The sequence below is a fragment of the Herpailurus yagouaroundi genome, unplaced genomic scaffold, assembly GCF_014898765.1.
Source record: "Herpailurus yagouaroundi ecotype Mexico unplaced genomic scaffold, PumYag 162, whole genome shotgun sequence".
Lineage (NCBI taxonomy): Eukaryota > Metazoa > Chordata > Mammalia > Carnivora > Felidae > Herpailurus > Herpailurus yagouaroundi.
The window spans coordinates 49,495,071-49,519,721 of NW_024412403.1; positions in this window are offsets into that span (position 1 = coordinate 49,495,071).

Sequence of the window (24,651 nt, forward strand, 5' to 3'; positions counted from 1 at the left end):
TGAGATGCCAGGAAAATTAAAGTACATACTATTAGATGAAATTAAGGGGTTTTAATTTTTTTAAGTTTGATAATGGCAGAATGATTATGAAAAAAAAAAAAATACATGTGAAATGAAATGATGACTACAATTTGCTTTAAAATACTCCAGAAGAAGGATGCCTGGGTGGCTCAGTTGGTTGGCATCCAACTTTTGATTTCAGCTCAAGTCACAATCTCAGGGCCATTAGACTGAGCCCCACCTCGGGCTCCACACTGGGTGAGGAGCCTGCTTAGGATTCTTTCTCTTCCTCTCCCTCTGCCCTTCCCCCACTCAGGCTCTCTATAAACAAACAAACAAACAAACAAACAAACAAACAAACAAATAATAGTCCAGAAGAAAAATGGTGGCAGAGGATAGATGGAATATAATTGGGAATGGTTGATAATTCTGGATGATGGACATAGAAGTTAATGATAATACTCTACATGTGTTTATTATTGAAATTTTCCAAAATAAAACTTATGAAAAAGAGAAACAACTTAGAATACATTGATTTTAAGATTTTCATGGCTACATATAGTTTAAGAATCAAACTTAATTTTTTAATCAATAAATTTCGATTTCTGCTTTCTCAAATCCCATGTCTAGTTAAAAGGAAATCCAATACATCAGTAAGCTAAGCACAGTTAAAAATAATGGGAATTTCAGTAGATGTTCACACACTTCATCTCCTACTTGACTTCAAAGATTTTCCTAGATATTCCTATAAATATCTATGGTTGGATGGGAAATCTCAGGAAACGGTGAAATTACAAAATAAATGTAGTTATTGGAATAAGAAGTGTCTAAATGGTGGATCTTATGAAGGAAAATAGAGGAAACAGGAAGTGAGCTTTTTTATTATTAACCAACTAAGATCAGTAACATTTTCTAGCAGAAAAAGGACGCTTGCTCAAACAATGAAGTCTTCTGAAAACAGGCTAATCAATGTTATGAAGCAACCATCTTGTGCAAAGCAGGATTTTGTGAGGTAAAGTATGTATATAATAGAGTTCCTACCCTGTAATCAAGTTAGAGCTTTAAGAGAAAGAAAACTTAATTATACAAACAGTAAAGTGTCCAAATGTGCATTAGAGATGATAAAAAGTTTACTATGTGCTTGGGTAGGAGCTATTCCAACCTATAGCACTATTCTTACCCTATCCTCTGATGTTAAAGCAAGGCTGTTCAGGAAAACTACTCACTCCATAGAGTCTTGGTAAGGATTTCAATTCAAGAAAGGCATTCAACTAGAAAATAAAACTATTCATAAAATAATAAAGAAGGCACATGCCAGTTATCTTATACTTTAATCATAAGTATAAATGAATAACCAAGGACTGCCAGGTGTATATGTTTGAAGAGAACCAACATTACAGAAGACAAAGATCTCTTCCTTCCAAAACAAAAAACAAAAAATAACAAAAGACTTTGGTAAAAAACAAAACAAAAAAAAACAAATAGCGAGGTATAGACGAAAAATTTTTAAGAGACAAAAGAAAATTTATAATTTACTAGAGTTAGAAATTACATCCATAATGCTAAAAGAGAAAGCAATGAAAAAGAAAGAGAATAAGAAAGAGCTTTTAGGAATTTTTTTTAATGTTCATTTATTTTTGAGAGAGAGAAAGAGGGAGAGGCAAAGAGAAAGAAGATCCAAAGCAGGTTCTGCACTGAGAGCAGAGAGCCAGATGTGGGGCTCGAACCCATGAACTGGAAGATGATAACCTGAGCCTTAGTAGGACACTTAACCAATTGAGCCACCCAGGCACCCCTAGGAATTTCTTTAATAGCCAAATAAAAATAAATGTTTAATAAAATGACTGGAAAATAATTTAGTAATCTCCTAGAATAATAAGACAAAGACATAGACTATATTAAAGATAAGAAAAACGGAGAACTGATCCAGATTCAATTAACAAGAACCTCAAAGAGTAAAAAGAAAATAAATGGCAAGAAAAAAATTATCAAAGGGGATAATTTCAGGGTTTAAGGACAAATCCTCAGACTGAAAGATGGAACAACTATACATTAAAATTATTTCCTAAAAATATATACTCAATTTTTAGGAAAGAAATTTTGAAATTTTAGGCCAAGGATAAAGAATAAATCCTAAACAAAAACAAAAGAATAAGAATTAGATTAGCACCAGACTTCTCATCGGCAACATTACATGCTAAAACACTGTGGTAAATTAGGTGTATTAGAGGCCCAAAATAATGATCTTCATGTAAAGAACCCTTTGTCTTATAAGTTTATTGTCCTCTCTCATCTATGAGTTCAGCCACATGACTTGCTTTGACCAGTGAGTGTTAGTAAAAGAGATCTGAAAAGGAGCTTGTGTACTTCCAGTCTTTCTCTGGGATCTCTGCCACTATCATGAGAACATATTCAGGCTAGCCTGCTGGGAGAATAAGAAAGCAACATGGAAAACAGCTGAGTCATCCCATATGAAGTCATCCTATGCTAGCCTACAGCTAACCAATTTCCAAATATATGTGATTCCCGTTAAAATCAGCAGCCCCTTAACTGCTCTCAGCTGAACACAGACTCATCTGAGACCCAAAGGAGTGCCCAGACAACTCACAGAATTGGAAGCAATAATAAATGGTTGGATTTGTTTAAGCTCCCACAATTAAGGTACTTTGCTATGTAACATTATTGTGGTGATAGATAATAGATAGAACACAGAGGATCACTGCCCTCAAAAAACTCTGAGGGAAAGTTTGAAACCTAAAAGTCAACAGTAGGCACCTGGGTGGTTCAGTCAGTTAAGAGTCTGACTCTTGATCTCTGCTCAGGTTATGATCACATGGTCATAGGATCAAACCCCACGTTGGGTTTTCTTGGGATTCTCTCCCTCTTTCTCTCTCTGCCCCTCTCCTGCACACATACTCTCTCTCTCTCTCTCTCTCAAAATAAATTTTAAAAAACATTTAAAAATAAGTAAATAAATAAATAAAAGTCAGTACCTAACTAAACCATCAATCAAGAGTGAAAGGCAAACAAACAAACAAAAACTAAAGACTCCACCAAAAAAAATAAAAAACAAAACAAAACAAAACAAAAAAACACAAGAAACTATTAGAACTAATGGAATTCAGTAAAGTTACAAGATACAAAATTAATACACAGAAACTTGTTGTGTTTCTATACACTAATGATTAACCATCAGAGAGTAGATAAGAAAAGAATTCTACTTACAATTACATCAAAAAGAATAAAATACCTAGGAATAAATTTAACCAAGGAGTTAAAAGATTTGTATTCTGAAAACCATAAGACAGTGATGAAAGAAATTGAAGACACAAATAAATGGAAAGATACTGTGCTTATGGATTGGAAAAATTAATATTGTTAATATGTCCATACTACCCAAAGCAGTCTAAAAATTCAATGCAATCTCTATCAAAATACCAATAGTATGTTTCACAGAACTAATCTTAAAATTTGTATGGAACCACAAAATACCTCAAATAGCCAATGCAATCTTGAGAAAGAAGAACAAAGCTAAAGGTATCAAATCCACATTTTAAGATATACTACAAAACAGTATGGTACTGGCACAAAAACAGACACATAGATCAATAGAACAGGATAGAGAGCCCAGAAATAAACCCACAATTATAGGGTCACATTATAGTGACCTATAATTATAGGTCAATTATAGTATGGTTAATCTATAACAAAGGAGGCAAGAATATACATGAGGAAAAGACAGTCTCTTTAATAAATATGTTGAGAGAACTGGACAGCTACATGCAAAAGAATGAAACTTGACCATTTTCTTACACCATACACAAAAATAAATTCAAAATGGATTAAAGACTTAAATGTGGGATCTGAAACCATAAAACTCCTAGGAGAAAATTTGGCAGTAGCTCTCTGACATTGATTTTAGCAATATGTTTTTGGATCTGTCTCCTCAGGCAAAGACAGTAAAAGCAAAAAATACAAATGGGACTACATCCAACTAAAATGCTTTTGCATGGTGAGGGAAACAACACAATGAAAAGACGACCTACTGAATGGGAGAAAATATTTGTAAATCAAGTATCTGATAAGAGGCTAATCCCCAAATATTTAAAGAATGTACACAACTCAATAGTGACAAAAACCCCAAACAATCCTATCAAAAAATGGGCAGACGATCTTAATAGTCATTTTTCCAAAGAAGACATACAGATGGCCAACAGGCACATGAAAAAAATGCTCAACATCATTAAGTATCAGAGAAATGCAAATCAAAACCACAATAAGGTATCCACCTCACCCATGTTAGAGTGGCTATTATCAAAAAAAAAAAAAAAAAAAAAACAAGAAATCAATGTTGACAAGGATTTGGAGAAGAGGGAATCCTCATGCACTGTTGGTAGGAATGTAAACTGGTACAGCCACTAAGGAAAACAGCATGAAGTGTCCTCAAAAAGTTAAAAATGGAACTACCATACAATCTAGTAATTCTACTTCTAAGTATCCAGAGAAAATGAAAACCCTAATTCAAAAAGACATATGCATTCCTATGTTCATCACAGAATTACTTATAATAGCCAAGATATGGAAGCTACTTTATTGTCCATCAATAGATGAATGGATAAAAAGGGTGTGATAGATACACACACACACACACACACACACACACACACACACACACACACACTGAAATGTTACTCAGCCATAGAAAAGAATGAAATCTTGCCATTTGTGATAACATGGATGGACCTAGAGGGTATTATGCAAAGTAAGTAAGTCAAAGAAAAATACCATATGATTTCATTTATATGTGGGTTCTAAAAATAAAAATAGACTCATTAATAAGAAAAATAAACTGGTGATTGCCACAGGGGGAGGGAATGGAAGGATGAGTGAAATAGGTAAAGGGGATTAAGAAACATGATCTTCCTGTTATAAAATAAATAAGACACAAGGTAAAGTACAGCATAGGAAATATAATCAATAATATCATAACAATCTGTATGGTGACAGACGGATAAGTAGCCTTATTGTAGGGATCGTTTCATAATGATATAAATAGTGAGTCACTATGATCACTATGTTGTACACCTGAAACTAATACAATATTGTATGTCAATTATTCTTCAATTTTAAAAAAGTAAAGACAAGAACAAGACATTTCACAAATGCAAGAATACATACCTATTCTTTTGTCCCATGTCATTTTCTCAGGAAATTTCCTGAAAATATTTTTCAGAAAAATGAGGAACAAAGTAAGATAAAACAAGCCACTCTATATAGAAAACAGTGAATCTGACCCAGAAATCTAGGATAAATTCATGCTGTAGACCCAGGGAGAATGTCAAAAAATTGGATAAGGAGCACACAGGTTCTGATCTGGGTGGGGGTGGAGTGACTCAATAAAACAGTTAAATATGACTGAGACATTAGAAAATAGTGAGAAGGGGCGCCTGGGTGGCGCAGTCGGTTAGCCGTCCGACTTCAGCCAGGTCACGATCTCGCGGTCCGTGAGTTCGAGCCCCGCGTCGGGCTCTGGGCTGACAGCTCAGAGCCTGGAGCCTGTTTCGGATTCTGTGTCTCCCTCTCTCTCTGCCCCTCCCCCGTTCATGCTCTGTCTCTCTCTGTCCCAAAAATAAATAAATGTTGAAAAAAAATTAAAAAAAAAAAAAAGAAAATAGTGAGAATGTGATTTAAAAAAATAATAATAGTGCAAGAGTATTATCAGTAAAAATGGCAAGTAAGATCATTTGAAAAACTCTTCTCCATAAAAGCAATGAGAGCACTGGTAAATCTTGCCAGAACCAACCTTTTGGAACTGTGGAAATTAACCGAAGGCTTACAGTAATCCAGGGAGCATTTGTTCAAGACAGATAACTGGATCTCAGTAAGTACAGTGAGTTTTGTGGTATTTTAAGCTGCCCTACTCTCATCTCCCAGCCTTAGGCTCTGTAGCAGCACCCTATGATCATGGTAAAAACCAGTAGCTTGGAAGCCAAGAATTGCCATTATTTGACCTCTCTGGCCATTCTTTGTAAGACCCCACTCATGTCTTTACTTGACTATCTCAGAGCTCACCCAATGTGACAATTAGAGGCCCTATACAAAAGAATGAAGTTTAATATGTTTCTCACACAATATGCACAAATTAATAAAAATGAATCAAAGGCCTAAAATTAAGTGATAAAACTATAAAACTCTTATACAAAAATAGATAATTTCTGTGGCCTTGGATTAGACAGTGGTTTCAGAGATATGACACCAAAAGCATAAAAACAATGGAAAAAATGGATAAATTGGACTTCATTAAAATTAGACAATTTTGTTCTTCAAAAACACTATCAAGAAAGTGAAAAGACAACCCACAGATGAAAATATCACATATCTGATAAGAGTTTAATATCCAGAATATATTTTTTAAAACTCTCAAAACTCAAAATTAGACAACTCATTAAAAAAATGGACAAAGAATCTGAATAGATACTTCTCCAAAGATATAAAAATGTTCAATAAGCTCATAAAAAAAAATGTTCACTGTCACTGGTCATTACAGAAATCTTAATCAAAACCACAGTAATATATTACTTTACACCCAGTAGGACAGCACTAACTGAAAAAAAAGAGACAATAACAAGTATTGGTGAGATGTGAAGAAATCCGAACCCTCATACTTTGCTGGCAGGAATGTAAAATAATGCAAATGCACTACTCTAGTGGAGGACTTTGATAATAGGGAAAGATACATATGTGTTGGGGTAGGGAATATATGGAAAATCTTGTTCTTTTCCTTTCAATTTTGCTGTGACTCTAAAGCTGTTCTAAAAAAACAAGCCTTAAAATACAAAAATCTATGTACTGTTTTAATTACTTAATAATCATTTTCCGTAACAAACAAAAAACAGAGAGAGAATTCTGTAGCCCTGGAAACAAAGCACATGGATTTCCAGGGCCTGGAGATAATGACATTGAATCTAGAGAGAAAGAAATGCAGTGAGGGTCAGCTTTGAATATATATATAAAATAAAGCTATAATAATGTAGGCAATATTTATTGAATATAAACTTTTAGAGATAACCAAACACAGAAGAGTTAGAAGTGGTTGCAGAGCAAAGGCAACTGAAGACTATAATAAAGACAGAAGGAAGGGAAAGTTCTCATTTTATAAAGAGGAGATCAAAAAATAATATCAAGAATTGAAGGACAAGAAAAAGATATTTACAAAGGTTAAAGAAACACAAGTTAAAAATAACAGAATTAAAGTTACAAATATAAATATCAGCACATCAGAAGAAAAGGAGGAATAAAGAATCGAAAGATTCATCTTTTATATTGGGAGTCAATAGACATGAAGTAGCTAGGTCAATAAATAAATAAATACAAGTATAAGTACATTATCTACAACTTTTGAAGTGACCACTAGGAAGACAAAAAAGTTAGAGTGTATTTCCTCTGAGAGTGGAAGTGCAGGTAGGGAAGGGAAAAGCAGAAAACACCGTTTTTCAGAAGTTGTTCTCTACTGCTCTGATGCCACATGCTTGAATTGGTTTATTTAAAATGAGTTAATTAGGAACTTTACAACTCATTGGATTGGTAGCAAAGGAAAAAGGAATGAAGGCTGACCTTGGTTGAACCCAAATAATTGGGAAAGTGATCTCAGAGAAACAAAAAGCCAAGATAGGAAATTGGTAACTGGCCTGAGGGAAGAAGATAAGGACACTGGGAAATACAGTAAAAATATAACACAGTTACTGGATTATTGGGTAGCTCTATTGTTAACTTCTTGATAAACCTCCATACTGTTTTCCTGAATGGCTACACCAGTTTGCAAAGAGGGTTCCCTTTTCTCCACATCCTCGCCAACATCTGTTGTTGCCTGTGTTGTTAATCTTAGCCATTCTGACAAGTGTGAGGTGGTATCTCATCATGATTTTCAGTTGTATTTCCCGGTATGACAGATATTGAGCATCTTTTCATGTGTTGGTTAGCCATCTGGATGTCTTTTTTTGGAAAAGTGTCTATTCATGTCTTCTACCCATTGCAATTGCACTACTAGGTATTTACCCAAAAGATACAAAAATACTGATTTGAAGGAACACATGCATCCGAACATTTATAACAGCATTATCAACAATAGCTAAACTATGGAGAGAGCCCAAATGTCCATTGACTGATGAATGGATAAAGAGGATGTGATATAAAGATACACACACACACACACACACACACACACACACACAAATATCACTCAGCCATCAAAAAAAAAGAAGTCTTGCCATTTGCAATGATGCAGATGGAGCTAGAGTGTATTATGACACTCTAATAGTGTCAGAAAGACACTAATAGACACTAGTAGAGAAAGACAAATAGCATATTATTTCACTCATGTGTGGAACTTAAGAAACAAAACTGATGAATTTAAGAGGAATATAGGAAAAAAGAGAGGCAAACAATAAAACAAATTCTTAGCTATAGAGAAAAAACTCAGGGTTGCTAAGGGGGAAGGGAGATATGTATTTAATGGATGATGCATATTAAGGAGGGCACTTGTGATGAGCACTGGGTGTTATATGTAAGTGATAAATCACTAAATTCTACTCCTGAAACCCCTATTATACTATATGTTAACTAGCTGGAATAAACTAGAAAGAAAAAAAAAGGAGGCTCAACCTAAAGAAATCTAGAGCACTCTTCTAAGACATAAACAGGCATTGAGAAAGCTGAGGTGTGAGATTACACTGCTTGTCAGATCATGTACAATATGTTTAACAGAGGAATCTGGCTAAAGGAAAGATAAATGGGCACTGCAGCCTGATTGTGTTAAACAACACATTCCAAGGTAGCATAAAGGAAAGAAACTTGAACAAATGGAACACCAGCCATGGAATCCTACTGTTGAATTTGTTTCTGGGATATCAGTTGATAAAACTGTTTTGTTATGCATTCTTTAAAGAAATCAGGTATGGGGCGCCTGGGTGGCGCAGTCGGTTAAGCGTCCGACTTCAGCCAGGTCACGATCTCGCGGTCCGTGAGTTCGAGCCCCGCGTCGGGCTCTGGGCTGATGGCTCAGAGCCTGGAGCCTGTTTCCGATTCTGTGTCTCCCTCTCTCTCTGCCCCTCCCCCGTTCATGCTCTGTCTCTCTCTGTCCCAAAAATAAAAAATAAACGTTGAAAAAAAAAATTAAAAAAAAAAAAAAAAGAAATCAGGTATAAAAATATGAGTGTATTACCAATATACTGGGTAGATGAATAGTACTTAGGACCGTTTATCTGTGTGGTCCTTCTAAGTTAACGTATTTTAATGTGACCAATAAAACTATTATGCTGTTAAAAAAAGAATATAATGCAGTTAAGTGAAAGTAATTGGTGGTAAAATACAAACTTGAGAGGCATTTACGTAAATGTCACACCTGTGACATTCAAAGGTGATACTCAAAATAGGCACATGGAAATTGAAAGCTGATCCATAGCTTTCCTCACTATTTTTAACCGCCTCTTTCCTAACATAGTTGGAAAAAGTACTGCTATTTATGATTTTTACTGCCTAACGCATGCAAAAAAAAAAAAAAATGTTCTGCCAACTCTATTCTAAATCTCACTCACCCATTGTGACCTGATCCAAAAACATATCATTTGGGAGAAAGAGTACATGCAATCACAAAAAGCTTAAAGCCAATTTTTCATCAAACCCAGCAATGTAACCTTTGGGAATTACATCAGGCAGCATTGCTATGAAACAATTTGGCAACATTCACAGTTTGCTTATTTGTAAATGAAACTCTGTGCAGCTTTCACCTTGGGATCTCCAGAGAGATGGCATGCTATTACAAGTGTCATGGAGTTAGTATTAAAAGAAGGTTTGCTATTGGAAAGGTCTCAAGTTACAATCTACAGTTTGAAGGAAAGGTGCATTTGAAAAGGAAACCCAAGGGCCTTCTGAATAAATTATAAACACATATAGTTTTGTTTCTCAGTGATAGTATCAAAACCTCTATGTTTGTTTCATCCATCTATGCTTCTTCAGTTTAAAACTCTACCATGCACATCCCCCTCCAGCTTTTCTCTCTATAATGGTCACACATAATTCAGAGATGCTTAAAGCAGTTTCATTTTCTTACTTCCAACTCTTCCGATTTGCTTCCATTCCATCACTCTGTCCAAGCAGCTCTGGCTAATCAAGACTGTGATGTTTCGGAGCGCTTTCTATTTCATGTTAGGCTACATTTGATACCTTGAATTAGTCTTTCATTTTTGAAACACATTTTTTCCCCTTGTTTTCAAGATAAAGGTCTCTTTCTGTCTGCCACACAGGAACATAATTATCTACCAGGTTCCAATTACCCATCTTTAAGCCCAATACTGTAAAAGCTCACTGATATATACAAATATCTCCTCAACACCTACAGTTGAACACCTGGAGGATCTCAACTGATCTCATGATATTTACCTGTGGACCTGATTTTCTTTGGTTCCTACCTCAATGAAGAGACTCACAATCAAAGTATATGAGCCAAAAAAACTTGAAATTGTCTTTGACACCTCCTATATTCAACTCATCATTGATTTTTCTCTCTAAATGTCTCTTGAATGCATACAACTCTTTGTCTCTGCTATCACCCACTAGTCCAGGCTGCCTGTTACCTGAACTATGGCACTAGCTTCCTAACAGGACTTTCTACATTCACCTAGAACTCCTTCCAAACTGTTTTCCCTTATTGCAGTTATCTTTTATAAACCATAAATCTGACCTTGCACACAACCCTAATTCTATCAACCTCTCTTAAACACCCTCAATGTCTTCTCATTGTTCATAGGCTGCAGATCAAATTTCTTAGCATGATCTACCAGCCCTTGCATGACGGTCTGGCCGCTGCCTACTCCTCAGGCTCACCTCACACAACTCTCCTCTCTCTCACTGACTTAACTCTATCAACTGACATTCGAATTCTTCAAATAGGTCCTGCTCTCCTCACCCCCACCCCCAGCCCTGTTCACCCAGTCACCTACTGATCCTGCAGCTTTTCTCAACCACTATCTTCACAAAACATCATTTCTTGACTTCCAAGCCTAGGTTAGGTTCTTCTCTTATCTGTTCCTTTCTTTCACAGCATTTATCTAAGTTTGTAATTGCACATTCAATCATGTAGTTCTTTTATGAATGCCATTCCTGGCCATTAGTCTGTGAGCTTCATGAAGTCGAGGGCCACATCGTTTCTGCTTACCATCCTATATCCAGATTCTAACTGTATTCTATATTCTTACATATACTGTACTTGGTAAATATTTGCTGAATGAATGAATAAATGAATAAACAGCATATTTTGTTTTAAAAAAAAGTATATGGCTCATAAGTCCATCCCTCATGCTGATTCACACCTGATTTTCCACAATTTTTAGCTTAAATATGTTACTGTTTTCTTATGCATCTATGTTCATAAAGATTGTTCACAAGCCTGAAATGTTACAATCCTCATGAATATATTAAGTTCAGATAAACAGAATAGTAATAATATGAATCCTGGATTTGTCATATGAAATAATTTTAGATAATTTCAGATAGATCCTAGACTAAGGGCCTGTTAATGCCCTTAGACAATAGCAAAGAGTTGACCAATGTTTGTATGACATTCAGAGACATGTAGGTAATTTTACTGGTTCTTGTTCCGGCTCTCCTTCATAGAATTCAGGCAAGTATTTTAGGCCAGGCCTTTCTAGCCTGGGGCTGAAGGAGGGATAAAAACTTTCCCTTCCTTCTGCATTCTCTCATTTGACCTCTCAATTGTCATGGTGGTTCTTTGTTGTTGTTATTTTGCTATTTGATGTTATCCTCCCTTGGACAAAAAGATACTTGTTGGGTGTCACTGGTGCCTAGGTCCTGTCTGTGACTGGATGGAACACAAGTGCATAAAACTGACTTTCCCCATGCCCAGGCCCCTACCAGGGGTGAAGGGCAACAGTAATTGCTGAATGGGGTAGGGGAGCAAGTGGCTGAGAACCCCACATGGAGAGGCAGAGAGAGGAAGGGAGGTGGTGGCAAGTGGGATCTCTCATGAGTCAAAGCTCCAAACCCCCCACATAAGTTTCATTCTGCCATCACACTTTACTCATAAAACACAAATTCAAAGACAAATTATTAAGAATTTTAAGATGGCAATAACAGCATTAAACCCCAAGTGCAGAGTTCCCTTTGGAGTATGGGTGCTATGCAGCTGCACTGGCCACACACACATGAAGCTGACCTTGCCCAGATGAGATGGTCTGTAGCCTAATTCAACATTATAAACTAGGCTGTAACACAAAGGGGAGAGTAATGCTCCCAGATAGTACAGTGGATCTTCACACACTCAAACATTACCATCTGCAACTGCGTGTACACTGTGCCTCCTGTCACAGTGTCAGATTTGTGTCTTCTTTGGCAAATGTGAATCTCTGCTAAGCAGCCTAACTGTACTAACTTCACTCGGATAAGTGTATCTTGTGTAATTTATCCAAGTGTTGTTAGTACCTGGTACTTCCTCAAGTCCAACAGACATGCAGGCAGGAACCCATTGTTTTAAGAATTAATCTAGAGCATATGCTTTCTTAGGGCAGGACTGATCATCTTCTTATCTATAGCAACTCACAGTACTTTGGTATGTTGGTGCTCAGTAAATACGTCTTCAGTTGAAATCAGAACCCTGTGCTGCTCTTCATGTTACTCTGTTTCTAAAATAAAAGTCAACTTTTTAAAAGTGGATGTAGCTAGGGGCACATGGGTGGCTCAGTCGGTGGCAAAGTCAGCTCATCTGACTTTGGCTCAGGTCATGATCTCGCAGCTTGTGAGTTTGAGCCCTGTGTTGGAATCTGTGCTGACAGCTCAGAGCCTGGAGCCTGCTTCATTCGGATTCTGCGTCTCCCTCTCTCTCTGCTCCTCCCTGCTCTCTCGCTCTCTCTCTCAAAAATAAATAAACATTAAAAAAATTTTAAGTGGATATAGCTAGAATTATCAAATCCCTTTAGTGTATGTATGTGTGTGTATATGTAAACACACACACACACACACACACACACAGAGTCTTAATTCCATACATGTATTCTCACAAGTTCAATGTGGTTATCAAGACTAATCCAACAAATAAATAGATTGAAAATTCACACAAAGTTATTGTCTTAAACAAAAGCTAATCTATTTTAAGGAAGCCCTAGTTAAAATGTAAAAAAAAAAAAAAACCTAAAACAATATTTACAAGGAAAATTTAAATAACATGGAGAAGAGCTTGTGGTATAGTTAAATGAAATATCAAGAGGAAACAATATAATATTGCAAGTCTTCAAAATAAGAACATGTACTTACATAAAATAAAAAGATTGGAAGGAAACATTATCCAGCAATATTAGTGTTTAAATCTTGGTGTATAAGATTATGAGGGACTTGGGGCATTTTCTATTTATTTTGCATATTAAACTCTTTCTCCCACAATGAGCATATGCTGATTTCATAATTAGAAAAAAATGTATAAAAAGTAAATCTTTGGAAAAAATAACTTTCATTATTTAAGCAATACTTAAAATTATTTTTTAGTTACAAAAGTTTTTGGTATCAATATTCTGGAACCCCAATATATTTTAAAAAGTTAGTGGAGAGAAGGGCTTGGATGGTTCAGTCAGTTAAGCATCTGACTCTTGATCTCAGCTCAGTTCATAATCCCACAGTTTGTGAGTTTGAGCCTGCAACAGGCTTTGCACTGACAACACTAAGCCTGCTTGGGATTCTGTCTCTCCCTTTCTCTGCCCCTCCCCCACCCTCTCTCTATCTCTCAATCTCAAAACAAATAAATAAACTTTATTTAAAAAATTAGTGAAGAAAGGATTCCTTAGGCAGTTTAAATCTTCATCACAGGCAGAAAATTCTTCATTCTTTGGAAGCACTCCTCAAATGCCACTCAGACTCACTATCACTAATTTAAATCCAAATCCTGGGGCGCCTGGGTGGCTCAGTCGGTTGAGCGTTCGACTTCGCTCAGGTCACGATCTCACAGTCCGTGAGTTTGAGCCCCGCATCAGGCTCTGTGCCGACAGCTCAGAGCCTGGAGCCTGCTTCAGATTCTGTGTCTCCCTCTCTCTCTGGCCCTCCCCCCATTCATGCTCTGTCTCACTCTGTCTCAAAAATAAATAAATGTTAAAAAAAAAATTTTTTTTAATAAATCCAAATCCTATTCAGTGATTGTAAAATAGGCACGTGGAGTGGCCTTTTATCCCATTTCACTGATTCATATTTCATGCATTATTTAAGTAATTCTCAGTTATGCCTCAATAACAAATAAATCTGATATCTCAGAAGCTTAACTACAATGGTTTGTTTTTCACTCATGTCAATTCAGTACACATCAGCTGGCCAAGCAGTGACCCAGGGGCCCAAGCTCTTCAATGTTGCAACTCCACCATCTTAGATTTCTTCTCTTCCAGCTACATTGATAAAAGAGAAAAAGAGATGGTGGAGACACTTGGTCCTTAACTGCTCTGGCCCAGAAACCATCTTTTTACCTATATATACACTTACGGGGGGGCCTAAAATAGTCACACGCCCCAATCTAAATGCAGAGGAGAGTGGGAAATGTCAAAAAGTACGAGAATATTTGGGTATTATTAACAGTGTCTGCCACAATATTTTGTTTTAAAATTTCAAATAACATTAAAGAAGGACATAAGATTTATCACAACAAGACAAAGGTTAAGAGAGGTTGTAAAACACTATATTCGCAGAAACTAATGTTTTCTGAAGATTAATGTACTTGAAAAAATTCTAAGAGGATACAACCAGACAAATCATTGATATAAAGTAGTGGTGAGGATGAGATTAAATAGAGTTGAAACAATATCCTAAGATGTTCTATAATTCTACTTACCACCCTCTGATTTCTAAAGGTTCTATATTAAGACAGGTAAGTGGGGCTTTTAAAATGTCCCAGCAGAAGTAGAAAGCTGCCATGACTTAGGATAAGATTTGATTTGATTTGCGCTGCTTACAATAAATTTCAAAGAGATACATGCCAGTGGTTCCTAAATGTCATATAAACACAACTTCATGTAAACATCAGTCTGGAGCTCTCCCAACCTGTTCAGAGCTAGTAGACATTCAACAGAGCAAACCAGCAAAAGACTTTATTCCCAAGTCTTCACAACTGAGGATAACATTGCCCATTTTTCTGCTTATTTAGTAGAGTGATTCTTTATTGTTTCCACTTTCAAGCAGCAATATATGTTCTCCACAGTTTTGCACTTCAGTTGTGATTCCTCAAGAACATTATAAACTTAAGGGAAAGACTATTTTCCAATCATGTATAACATACCTAGGATTGTGCTCTGTATACCAGCAGTCATTTCAGAATGTGGTGATTCATTTATAAATACAGGTACTGAAATCAATGGGAGATACACTTGAAAGATGATTCTACTAGCATATGTGCTTGAGATAATATTTTATTTTTTATTTTTATTTTTTCTTTTCAAATTTCTATTTAAGTTCTAATTAGTCAATATATAGTGTAATATGGGTTTCAGGATTTAGATGGAATTTAGTAATTCATCACCTACATATAATGCCTAGTGCTCATCATAACAAGTGCCCTCCTTAACATCCATCACTCATTTAGTGCATCCCCTGCCCACCTCCCTCCATCAACCATCAGTTTGTTCTCTATCATTAAGAGTCTCTTAAGGTTTCCTTCATCATATAGTATTTGTCTTTCTCTGCCTGACTTACTTTGCAAACCATAATAACACTCTACTTCCAACCACATCATTGCAAATGGCAAGATTTCATTCTTTTTGATGGAGGAGTAATAGTCCATTGTATTTATATTCCACCTCTTTATTCATTCATCAGTCAATGGACACTTGGGCTTTTTCCATAGTTTGGCTATTACTGATAATGCTGCTATAAACATCCGTGTGCATGCATCCCTTTCAATCAGTGTTTTTGTATGGTTTAGGTAAAATATCTAGTAGTAAAATTGCTGGGTCAAAGGTAGTTCTATCTTCAACTTTTTGAGGAACCTCCATACTATTTTCCAGAGTGGCTGCACCAGTTTGCATTCCCACCAACAGTGCAAGAGGGTTCCCCTTTCTCCACATCCTTGCCAACATCTGTTGTTTCCTGTGTTGTTAATTTTAGCCATTCTGACAAGTGTGAGGTGGTATCTCATCCTGGTTTTGATTTATATTTCTCTGATGATGAATGATGTTGAGCATCTTTTCATGTGTCTGTTAGCCATCTGGATGTCTTCTTTGGAAAAGTGCCTGTTCATGTCTTCTGCCCAGTACTTCACTGGATTATTTGTTTTTTGGGTGTTGAGTTTGGTAAGTTCTTTATAGATTTTGTATACTAACCCTTTATCAGATATGTCATTTGCAAATATCTTCTCCCATTCCATTGACTGCCTTTTCATTTTGTTGATTGCTTCCTTCACTATGCAAAAGTTTTTTATCTTGATGAAGTCCTAATAGTTTATTTTTGCTTTTGTTTTCCTCGTTTCTGGCTGAGGTCAAAGAGGCTGCTGCCTGTGTTCTCCTCTAGGATTTTAATGGTTTCCTGTCTCACATTTAAGTCTTTCATCTATTTGGAATTTATTTTTGTGTATGATGTAAGAAAGGGCCCAGTAATACAATTCCTATCAAAATACCACCAGCATTTTTCACAGAGCTAGAACAAAAAATCCTAAAATTTGTTTGGAACCACAAAAGATCCAGAATAGCCAAAGCAATCCTGAAAAGAAAAGAAAAGCTGGCAGTATCATGATTCTAGACTTCAAGCTATATTACATACAGTCATCAAGACAGTATGGTACTGGCACAAAAACAGATACCTAAATCAATGGAACAGAATACCTAGATCAATGGAAGAGAATAGAAAACCTGGAAACTGACCCACGGCTATATATATGGGCAACTAATCTTTGACAAGGCAGGAGAGAATATCCAATGAAAAAAAGACAGTCTTTTCAGCAAATGGTGTTGGGAAAACTGGAGAGCAACATGCAGAAGCATGAAATAATTTTAAGTGTGGCCTCATTCCTATCACTGAAGTGTATCAGCACCAAAATGTAAGATCACTTCGTTCCATACCATATCTTCCTATAAATGTCTAAGAAAGTTTTAAGTTTAAACTAATGCTCAGAAATTTATAAAGTATAATCCTTGCTCCTCCACTCTAAAAGGAGGGAGGGAGGGAGGGAGGGAGGGAGGGAGGAAGGAAGGAAGGAAGGAAGGAAGAAGATATCTGTTTTGAAGTATTTAAAGAACATTTTGTACTCTCTTTAGATCATGGGTATTCAATTTCTTTATTATTCTCAATGGTTTTATACCTTATGGATGGCAAACTACAAAAGTCTTATTGGTTGTTAAATGGATAATATGAAATCAATAGTTTTATTCATTAAGGGATAGAACCTCTGAGTAAATAATTTTGTTTTATTACCTGACCTGCTTCTTCTCTGAAAAAGAATGAATCAACAATCTAATTCATCAAATCTCCAGGGGCACCTGGGTGGCTCAGTCAGTTAAGCCTCCAACTCTTGATTTCAGCTCAGGTCGTGATCTCAGGGTTCATGAGTTCGAACCCCTCACTGACAATGCAGAGCCTGCTTGGGATCTCTTTCCCCCTTTCTCTCTGCCCCACTGCCCACCCCCTCAAAAATAAATAAATATGTTTTTTTAATCTCTAGAAAAGTTCCCAAGTTTAACTTATTTTTTAAATGTTTATTTATTTATTTTGAGAAAGAGAGACAGAGAGAGAGCAAGCAGGGGCGGGGCAGAAAGAGAGGGAAGGAGAGAATCCCAAGCAGTTTCCAGGCTTCAGCACAGAGCCTGATGCGGGCTTGATCCCACAAACTGTGAGATCATGACCTGAGCCAAAATTAGGAGTTGGATGCGTAACTGACTGAGCCACCCAGGTGCCTGAAAGTTCACTAGTAAAAAGTTTTAAAAGTTTAAAAAGGTGAAAGAGGTAAGGCCACCTCAGCAAATCTTTCAACAATCTTACCTGGGTTCAGAGACTGTTAAATTATCATATGAACGAATGATTGGATACATCATTTCAACTCTCCTATCTTGGGCCCATTGCTAACACAAACTTCCAATCAGGGAAATGAAATAGGTATGATTTACTAAGAGCTTTGCTCCAATTGTTTTTGCTGGTAGAATAAGGCACTAAGATTTATAACTGAAAACAATCTCAGAGACTTCGGACTCTGCCATTTTCCCAGCACCAAGGCTCCTGCAGCCACTATTCTACTCTTCCAGAACAAATGAGGACAGTCTTTACACTGCTGGACTTCTCATACGTGTGTAGCAGAATTAAGAACTTCTGTGACATCCAAAAAGCAGAGGGTGCTTGGGCATTTACATTGTTATTATTTTAATTAGCTGCTTACTGGTCTGTCTCCCGTATTAAACTGTGAGCAACATGAGAGAGTTTCTGTTACATATGATTGTGTTGTTTCCCATATATATCTCAACACTGACAAGTGTTCAATTCAATTTTTTTTTTTTTTTTTTTTAAAGATGTGCCTGGGTGGCTCAGTTAGTTAAGCATTTGACTTTTGATTTTGGCTCAGATCATAATCTCATAGTGAGTTCAAGCCCCACATCTGGCTCTGAGCTGACAGCATGGAGCCTGCTTGGGATTCAGTCTCTCCCTTTCTGTGCCCCTCCCTGGCTCGTGTTCTTTCTCTCTCTCTCTCTCAAAAATAAATACACTTAAAAAAAATTTTTTAATAAATAAAAATTTTTTAAAAGATGTTCATGGAATACTAAATTTTAATTAAATTAATATATACAGAAGGAATTGGGGCAAATATCAAGTGGATATTCTTCTTTCCAACTTCTTTGCGAATTCTTTCCAAATGCCAATAATCCAACAAAAGGACCTCCTAGTAGCCTTGGCTTTAGCTAATGGGTGAAAAATAGAAAAAGGAGATTGTCTCAAATAAACTATGAATTATAACTACATAAAGAAAGATAAGAGGAACTTAAAAGGCTTAGAAATTTTATGTAAATTATTTTTCTTAACAAAAAAACCAGAATATTAGTGAGAAACCTCAGCAGTTCTTTGATGGTAAAATTTCTGCTCATATTTGCAATCCAAATTTAGGTTTTGGATCACAGTTCTCTCCCTCATCTCCCTATTTCCTTTCCTGTCACCAACTTTCTTAGATGGAGCAAGACTTCTATTGTAAAATTTACTATGTAAGGAGCTTGGTCTAGAGAACTGGGAGCATTTAAAAAGCAAAGAAAGAAAGGTAACCAAGAAAATTACACTGACACAGCCTGTCACTCAAAACAGGAAAGAAAAACTAGAAGTCCATTAACCAATTCTAGATCACTATTCACCTTAAACATGTCCTCCAGGCAAATTTCCACATATTCTTACCTAGTAAGAAACTGTTGGAATAATCTACGTGTGGAGCAATGCCAATCTGGACTAGACTCTAGGCCAGTGGTTATTGAATGCCACCCCAAATCAGAATCATTTGTCAACTGCTTGCCAAACCACAGTTAAAATACAGATTATAATTTAGAAAGTCTGGGATAGGACCTAGAATTTGTATTTCTAACAGACTTCCATGCTGTTGATCCACGGACCACTCACTCTGAGTAGCATTTCTCTAGACCACTGAGCTAAAAACAGCAAAAGCAAAAACTATTTTCACTAAGAGGCACGTGGGTAGCTTAGTTGGTTAAGCATCCCACTCCTGGTTTTGGCTCAGGTCATGATCTCACAGTTCATGGGTTCCAGCCACACATCGAGCCCTGCACTCACTGTGTGGAGCTTGCTTGGGATTCTCTCACTGTTTCTGCCTCTCCCTGGCTCATTCTCACTCTCTCTCACTCTCTCTCAAAAGAAATAAATGAACTTTAAAAATTTTTATTAAAAAAAATTTTTTAACCTATTTTCACTAATATTCAAAATGTTATAAGAAAGCCTAGTTGTAAAAAGTAAGATACCAAAATTTCTAACATAATGGTGGGGTCAATGACCTTTATGGAAATTGGAAAAAAAAACTGGTGGGACAAATGAGAGATAAATTTTGTTTTTATAAATGCTGGGTTGGAGAAGGTATCAGGTTATCTACGGGCACATGATCTATAAAAAAGCAGAAAATAGATGGCTGTCCCAGGCATATAGTTAGAATTCACATTTAAAGGTAGAGATATGCAAGTCTAGTTAACAAAGTAACTAAACCCAAAAGACAATAAAGTCTCTGAGTTACAGGGGAAAAAACACAGCCATGCACTGAACCTCAAAGAATTTCTATTTCACAGGTTAGAAGAATGAAAGACAACCAAGAAGAAACAAGGAGGACTGGTTATAATGATTATGATGGAATAAGAGGAACTAATAGGTAAGCGTCATTGGCATTTAAAGAAGGGAAGGTTCATGAGGTGCCTGGGTGGCTCAGTTGGTTAAGCATCCAACACTTGATTTTGGCTCAGGTCATGATCTCAGGGTTCGTGAATTCAAGCCCCGCATCAGGCTCCATGCTCAGCCTGCCTAAGATTTTCTCTCTCTCTCTCCTGCTTGAGCTCTCTCTCACACTCAAAAAAAAAAAGAGGGGCGCCTGGGTGGCGCAGTCGGTTAAGCGTCCGACTTCAGCCAGGTCACGATCTCGCGGTCCGTGAGTTCCAGCCCCGCGTCGGGCTCTGGGCTGATGGCTCAGAGCCTGGAGCCTGTTTCCGATTCTGTGTCTCCCTCTCTCTCTGCCCCTCCCCTGTTCATGCTCTGTCTCTCTCTGTCCCAAAAATAAATAAACGTTGAAAAAAAAATTAAAAAAAAAAAAAAAGAAAGAAAAACTCTAAAAAAAAATGAAAGGGAGAAAGAAGGGTTTCATTTATTAATAAGTGATCTATGCTAAACAATTCAAAGAGATGCACCAGGATTTGGCTCCACGGTCACTGATAAACTTGAAAGCATTTATCAGTAGCATGGAGCAGAAGCCAAACTGCAAGAGGTTAAGAATAAAATGGAAAAAGAAAAAGTGAGGCAGTTAGCATTATTAAAATAGGAGAATTACATTAAACTTGAATTAAACTTTGTTTACAGAACTAGGATTCCACGACATCTATTATGTTTATGGCTTCTTTTTCTTTCTTTTTTAAATTTCCAAAGAGCCTTATAAAGGTTGTGGATAATGGTCCCTCAAAAGGCGTCCACATCCTAATCCCTAAAACATGCGAATGTTACTGTATATGGGGAAAAAGCAGGGAGGGTCTTTGCAAATATGATTGACTTAAGGATCTTGAGATGGAAAAAAATAGCCTGGACTATCCAGGTGTCTCCTAAATGCAATCACAAGTATTCTCTTTTCAAAAAAATTTCTTGAGTATGGTTGACACACGCTGTTAACAATAGTTTCAGGTTTATGACATAATGATTCAACACCTCTGTGCCTTATGCTTTGCTCACAAGTATAGCTACCTTCTGTCTCCATACAATGCTGTTACAGCATCATTGACTATATTCCCTATGTTGTGCCTTTACTCTCATGACTTATTCACTCTGTAACTGGAAGCCTGTATCTCTCTCTAACCCCTGCTTGAGCTGATCTTGCCCATCCTCTCACCCTCCTTCTCTCTGGCAACCAGCAGTTTGTACTCTGTATTTATGGTCGAATTCTGCTTTTTGTTTGTTTCTTTAGTTTCCACATGAGTGAAATCATATGGTATCTGTCCTTCTCAATCTGACCTATCTCCCTTAGCATAATACCCTCTGAGTCCACCCATGGTGTTGCAAATGGCTCACGCTTTTTTATGGCTGTGTAACAGTCCATTGTAGATATACACCATAACTCTTTACTGCTTCATCTCTCAATGGACACAAGCTGCTTCCATGTTGGCTATTGTAAATTATGCTGCAATAAACATGGGGGTGCGTATATCTTTTCAAATTAGTGTTTTTGTTTTCTTTGGATAAATAGCCAGTGGTGGAATTATTGACTTATATGGTATTTCTATTTTTAATTTTTTGAGGAACATCTATACTGTTTTAAATCTCAGGAATTCTTATGAGGGAATCAGAAGGAAATTTCACACATTCAGAATAAGAAAGCATCGCTACACTAGAAACAAGATGTTATGTTTCTGGCTTTGAAGATGGAGGAAAAGGACACACAACAAGGAATCCAAGAAATGCTGCTCTGGGTGCTGGAAAAGGCAAGAAAACAGATTTTCCCCTATAGCCTCCAGAGGGAGTATGGTCCTGATAATGCCTTCATTTCAGTTCAGTAAACCTGATTTCAGGCTTCTGGGTCTCCAGTACTGCAAGAGCATAAATTTGTGCTACTTTAAGCTACCAAGGTTGTCATAACTTGTCATAGCAGCCATAGGAAACTATGGTCAATTCACAATCTGGTCTTGGCAATAAATTTAGTTATTATGTCATCTACTCTTAGATAAAAACAAACAAAAACAATTCTAAGTGATTATGAGATATTTCTCAGTTAAGGGTCACAAAATTTTGTTGCTCTTCTCACATCAAATTTGGTAAGAAACAGATGTGCTGTGTTATAAGACCTTGGAGAACATTATTTAAATAATTTGAAAACTTAGGGAGAAAATATGAATTTTAACTGCTAAAATGTAATCTTTTTAAAATATGGTTTGATCAACTTGCCATAGTGGTTTATCCAGCTAGCAACTAAATTAGAACACATGCCAGAAAGTACAGTCATCAGTATTTCATAACACAGATGCTAAAATGAAAATCCCAATTTCCCAGTAAACATGAAAACCCAATGAAAAAATTTTAACAGGAAAAAAATGAAATTTGAGCATAGCAAACAAATTCCCAAAAATCAATACTATATGGAAATTGGAAACTTTTTCTAAAAAGATATTTTTTTTAATATTACTCTTTTCAAAATGACATAGAGCAACTCAACAACAACAACAACGACAACAGCAACAACAACAAAAACCCAAGGCAATTAAAAATCGACAAAGAACTTAGACATCTCTCCCAAGGTATATTAATGGCCAACAAGCACAGAAAATAGATTGACAGTAACAACCAGCAGGGAAATGCAAAGTAAAAACCATAATGAATTATTACTTCATATGCATTGGGATAGATATTTATGAGAGGAGAGAGAGGGAGAGGAAGGGAGGGGTAGGAAGGGGAGGAGTGAGAAGGGGAGGGGAGGGGAAGGGAGAAGAGAGAGGAGGGGAGGGGAAGGGAGGGGAGGAGAGGAGAGGGGAGGGGAGGGGAGGGGAGGGGAGAGGAGAGGAGAGGAGAGGAAGAAAGAAGAAAGAAAGAAAGAAAGAAAGAAAGAAAGAAAGAAAGAAAGAAAGGAAGGAAGGAAGGAAGGAAGAAAGAAAGAAGAAAGAAAAAGAAAGAAAAAGAAAGAAGCAGGAGAGAAGGAGGGAGGGAGGGAGGCAGGAAGGAAGGAAGAAGGGAAGAAAGAAAGAAAAAGAGTTGGCAAGATGTGAAGAAACTGAAACACTTGTGCAATGCTGGTGGAAATATAAAATGGTGCAGTCACTGTGGAAAGCATGGACGTTCCTCAAAAAATTAAATATAGAACTACACATGATCTAGCAATTCCACTTCTAAGTATATACTTAAAAGAATTGAAAGCTGGATGTCTTAGCTCAGGTTGCCATAAAATGTTATAGATGGTGTGGCTTAAAGCAAAAGAAATCTATTTTCTCACAGTTCTGGGGGCTGGAAATCCCAGATCAAGGTCCTGTGGGGTTCAGCTTCTGGTGAGAACTCTGGTTTGCAAATGGCCACCTTCTCGCTGCTTCAAATGACAGGGTGAGGGCTCTCTTCCTCTTTTTACAAAACCATGACCCTGTAGGATTAGCGCCCTACCTTTATGACCTCATGTACCTTAATTACTCCTAAAGGCCCTATCTCCAAATACAATCACATTTTGAATTAGGGCTTCAACATATGAATCTGAAGGGACACAATTCAGTCCACAACACAATAACTAAATCAGTACACCCATGTTCATAGTGCATTATTCACAAAGCCAAAATGTGAAACAACCCAAATGTCTATGGACAGATGAATGAATAAACAAAATGTGGTACATACATTCAACTGAATATTATTCAGTCTTAAAAATGAATGAAATTCTGATACAGGCCACAATATGGATGAATCTTGATGTCATCATGGTAGGTGAAGTAGGTCAGGTAAGGTAACACTGAACTAGTTCAGACCTTCAAAGCCTATGTTCTCACTGGCCCTTCTCTTCTCTCTAGGCTATCCTTACTGGAACACCTAATACAAAGTAAAAGGACAAACATTTTTTTTTTTGTACAACAGGATGTTAAAATAGTATTCTTATGTCTGTTTTGGCTGAGAGTTCTAGGAGACAGGTAACTATTATTGTCACACCTGAGCAATATTCAGGTTGTGCAAGGCTTCTAAAAGAGGTAAAAAAAAGAACCAGTTTTGTAAACCCTTGGCTTACCAAACATCGTCAGACTTCAGAAAACAATGGGAAACTAAATGGTGAGAAAACTTCTGTTGGTGGTATACGAACCTGGGGAAGAGGTCCTCAACTCTCCTCAAATTTCATGAGGGAGTCTTCATGAAGACTTGATATATAGATAGATAGATAGATAGATAGATAGATAGATAGATAGATAGATAGGTAGATATATCCCTTGCATT